Genomic DNA, 5,044 nt, shown 5'->3' with positions numbered 1-5,044 from the left:
AAACGGTTGAGCTTGCTGCAGAGATATCTTGGATAGCACGCTCAACTGCCTGAGAGTGACAGGGTATACCAAAAATGAAATCAAACTAACAGTGTTGAAGTTTTTCACTTTCAATAGCTGCTAGCAACGGTGGTGGTGTGAGGTTAGCTGTAGTCCAGTCACTCATATCAACGTAAGTCAAAGCATTGGCGTTTAGCTTGATACTTGACTTATCAAAAACACGCACAGAAGAACTACACGAAGTACTTCTCAAATTAATTATTTTTTCACAACAGAAATGTCGCACAGAATCATCATTGTCACAAACACCAGAAAGAAGAATGTTTTCGGAGTGGGCAAAGTAGTTGTTGTTCTGCAACACAGGCTCTAATATTTTCTAATCTTCTACTCCAAGCTCATGACACTGCTTCAGCAAGTAAAAAAAGTTCTTTGCATCATCAGCGCGAGAAGGATGACTCTTGATATTGAACCATGAAGGAGCGTAAACATTTACTATATGGGGAACAGACTTCTTTTGACATATACAATCTCAAAATTCTGTTGGCTTTTGTCAGCCACCTAGCATGGTATAAATTTCCTGGCATTGCGTTCTGTAAAGACCTAATTTCATCACTATTTGTATAACCTTGCTGCACTGCTAAGCATGCTCTAAGAAGATATATTTGATCTGTACTTAGACTGTTCTTAACCTCATCATTAATCTCAACTACTTTTCCTAACATAGCTTTAAACTTTGAAATTGGTAAATCCTTGGGGTCAAAGTCTAGCGCACTCATAATTACACCACTGGAACTACTAGGACCTCTTGTACATCCTCCATCAATAGCAGAAATGTATTTCCGAAATGGTAGATCATTAGCATGCAACAGGAAATCAAGCCATTGCAGTGGTCTTGCAACGCCTTTCTCTAATTTTCGAATCACACCATTTCGTTTGCCTGTATTGGTTACTGTATCGTCACAAACAACTGCTAGTAGCGTACTTGCTGAATTTGTATTTGCAATTATCGATAATATCTCATTTGCAACGTCAACTGCTTTACCTGTTTCTGGCATTACATGATCAATGTAGTTATTGTTTGGAAATGATACAATAACATAATGTTCTTCCTTTATGCTTCTACGTATACCAGACTTCTCAACAAAAGTTAAGTCTTTCTTCCCATCAAATCCAATACAAATTAGTTCTTGCATCTCGGCAGCATACTTAGAAACTTTTTTCTGCCGCCAAAGACCTCTCTGACGTCTAAGTTTTGCAGGATCTATTGCAGTTTCTGCCGACAATAGCTTCATATCTTTTAGCACTGCATTCACTACAAGACAAGCTTCTCTGTTACTAATCTTGCATCTGTCCAAAGCTTTGCACAACTCCGGATATTGTTTATGTTTCTGGGTGCTGCAACACCATCATCAGATTCACCACTGGAAATTTCATAATCAAGAACTTCATCACCCATGTTTAGTTGAAGTTCTACGTCCTCACCACCATCATCATCAGCATCATCACTCATGTTGTTGTAGATATAATTTATTTTTGTCTCATATTTTATTTTCTGATTGCGCTCAAATTTTAAACGTTTGACTGCTCTCATTTCTTTCTTCTGCAACATACCTGTAGTTTTTATATCTATAGCACCTAAATACATTTTCCTTTCAGTTTTTTGGTCCAACCAGAAAGACCATTCTGTTGGAGGTATTTTATGCGACAGTGGACAAATACATTGTGAATTCTCTTGTATACCACTGTCAACACATTTACAAGCACATATATCAAATACAGTTTGTAATGATTTCAAACAGTCTTGGTAGTTGATGGATGTCTTCTTAGAACTGGGATATTTAGCAAGACCCTTAACTTTATCAATCAATTTCTTTATACGATTGACTACACTCTTTGTGTCAATTACTGGGATACTCGCAGTGTTGTAGATACTTACAACTTCATGTGCTACAGCTGTCACTCTCTTCTGCATACAATCATATTTATTGTGCTTTAAGTAGTAGTCATACAGTCTGTAAACATCACTAGATGTAGGAAGTTGATTTTTTTTTATAACTGCAGGCTGCCCCAGAACTGAGTGTTTAGTCCCAAGTCTTGTGCTGACGGACGCCATTTATTAATACTCAATACAATGGAAACCAACTTGTCCAAACAATATTATATAATAATTAGAAAATATTGATTATAAACAACTGATTGAAATAAACCCTGTTGTAGCAAGAATCAATTACCACTTTTTTTAAACAATCTAAAATATAAAACAGAACATGTTAAACACATATATTACCGTAATACAGGGTTTGATGAGGGTAAATTTACGATATGCTAGGATTACTTTTGGTTGAGTTAAGGTAATGTATGATTAATTTATGGTTACTTAGACTTATCTAATCTCATTTCATGTACCAGCGAATGTAATATAAACTAAACGCAGTGAACACTAAAAAGAATATGCCTTTATAAAATTGATATACATTTTCACATTATTTCCACATTTTCAACTACAAGTTGCAAGTACTTACTGAGCTTAAAATTTAAAAAATCTTATGGTCCCTAGATTTTGGACCAATAGAACAATTTTTTATGCTATAGCCACAAAAAAAAAAAGTATGACCCGCCTTAATGTATATATATATATATATATATATATATATATATATATATATATATATATATATATATATATATATATATATATATATATATATATATATATATATATATATATCATATATCTATATATATATATATATATATATATATATATATATATATATATATATATATATATATATATATATATATATATATATATATATATATAGTATAATTAAATTATAAATGTCTGGATTAGCCATTCAAAATTACGAATTGTGCCAAGGTGAAATGTTACATCAATATATTAATTAATATTCCGTAACTTCAACAATTCAGAATTTATGTACACTCTTGTTATCAGAAATTTAATTAACAAAACTGACCTTGTGAGGTTTGGTGGGGCTGCACGGATAATTCAGCAGCAGATATTGTCTTACTAAATTCAGTCGGGGGTGCTGGAGGTAAAAATTCAGTTTGCCGGTCAGATAATTTATGACATTTCTTTTGTTTTTTTGATGTCATTTTTGAACTTGTATCACTATCACTGTTAGTATCATCTGCCGGTGCAATAATTTTTCTAAAAAGTCCAAAGTGTTTGTGAAAAAATGAGACGGTACAGAAACTTGATACAAAGCTAGTTTAGTGATCAAATCAATTCTGCTATAGTTTTACTAATTCGGTTAACAAACCTTTTGCTTTGTCAGTTATTTTATAATAGCTATAATATATAATTTATACAACACTTGAAACATGCCGACTGTCTCGATACCATGCCATTTGCAATATATAATTACATTAGCCTTTACCACTGGCCTATGGTAGTAACACGTTTTTAGGTATTATACTATACAGCACATAAGAAATAAACTTTAAAAAAGTAAATCGATTTAGTTTAGACTTGAATTTATCATTGTTTGCTCTGTAATATATTACTTCAATTAGTTAAATTGTAAATTTTATGTGAAATACATCACAAGATTTCTTTTATATAATATGAATGCAGAAATGAACCTTTTACGTCTTTTACCATCTTCTTCTCAATCTGTCTGCAAATCAGACGAATATTCAACTACTTTGCATTTTTCCACCTCTCTCTGATACGTAACTAAAGTTATTGTAAAGTATACCATGCATGCGTTTCATTTCTATAAAATTTTATATTTATATTATTATATAATTAATTTAACTGCAATTTATACATAAGTACAAAAAATTTATATCACTTTGAAAAATTGTTCTGTATTACACATTTCATTAATAAACTAAATATACAATATTACTACATTCAGGTATGTAAACCTGCTTTTCCAAGTGTTCTAATTTTGTACTTATTCCAATTCTTATTGGGATTAGCACTGGTCTGCACTAACTTCGAAACCTTATGTTTTGCCTCAGTGTTTGGCCAGAAACACTCATCTTCTTCTGCAGAAGTAAACCATTCTACTGGAATGATGTCTACTGTTCCGTAAGTTATGAATTCAACAACTGCAAACATTTCCTACTAAAAAAGTTTAGTTCAATTCTCACAGCTGTACCAATTATGTTGTTGCAAAGTTTGTTAATTAATAAAAATTGTCTTAATATTAAAAACTATTAATTGCTGTGCAACAATGGTACTGCAATATTGCCATCTTCAAATGGCAATAAAATATGTTTTTGGTTCAAATCCTTTATAGATATATAACTTAGTTTCTTTGATAATCTTCTCACTTTATAAATTCCTAAACTTGATGACGACAAAGGATATGTAAAAAAGGGGACAGCTTCCAAAAAGTTTTCATATACAATTACTGTATCATAATTTGATGACTTCAATATATTTTGCACAAGAACAATGTCTTCATGAATTTTAAAACAATTATTTCCAGGTGAAACCGTAATAAACAAACTAGCTCCTTTATATTGGCCATACTGTTCGTAAGTATTTCGTGGAAGATTTTCAGGCAATGGACAAGTAGTGCTGATGTGAATGTTTACAAATTTCCATGTTTTCTTCAATTTTACAACATCTTTCTTTTTCAGCACATCGACGAAGTATTCGGCTAATAGGATTTTGTGGGCGTCTAACCAGTTTTTTCAACTGCCCTAAATAATTTTCAAAAGGAAATGCTGCCACATTATCCAAACTGCCATACTTCCTACAGTCATTTACTACATAAATAATTGAATGTACATCAAATACAAGTTCATGCGACCCATATATAATTTCAAAGTTTTTCACAAAAGTTATTAGCAGGTTTGCAACATAATCACAAAACTTATTACACAACTTTGGATTAAGTAAAAATGTCATAGACACGCTTAACAGTAAGAAATTACGATAAACATTATCAGAAACCAACTTAAATAAAATAGTAGGTCCAGTATCTAATAAAAATTGGCGCAACTCTGTTGCCTTCCATTGTTGGTACTCATACAGTGAGATCTTGGACGTCTCGCAAACTCT

General features: G+C 31.9%; 1 long non-coding RNA gene across 1 annotated transcript; it reads right to left on the bottom strand.

Moving 5' to 3' along the window:
• Nucleotides 1-2,991: 2,991 nt before the first annotated feature.
• On the bottom strand, nt 2,992-4,108 carry LOC136085003 (uncharacterized). Its single transcript, XR_010640993.1, has 3 exons — nt 3,898-4,108; nt 3,610-3,703; nt 2,992-3,175 (listed from the first exon to the last, which is right to left on the bottom strand). It is a non-coding gene; the product is annotated as an uncharacterized LOC136085003 (long non-coding RNA).
• Between the last annotated feature and the right edge of the window lie 936 nt (nt 4,109-5,044).

Source organism: Hydra vulgaris, chromosome 09 (genome assembly GCF_038396675.1).
Source record: "Hydra vulgaris chromosome 09, alternate assembly HydraT2T_AEP".
Lineage (NCBI taxonomy): Eukaryota > Metazoa > Cnidaria > Hydrozoa > Anthoathecata > Hydridae > Hydra > Hydra vulgaris.
The sequence above is the reverse complement of the archived record's forward strand: the minus strand, read 5'-3'. Positions and strand labels throughout refer to the sequence as shown.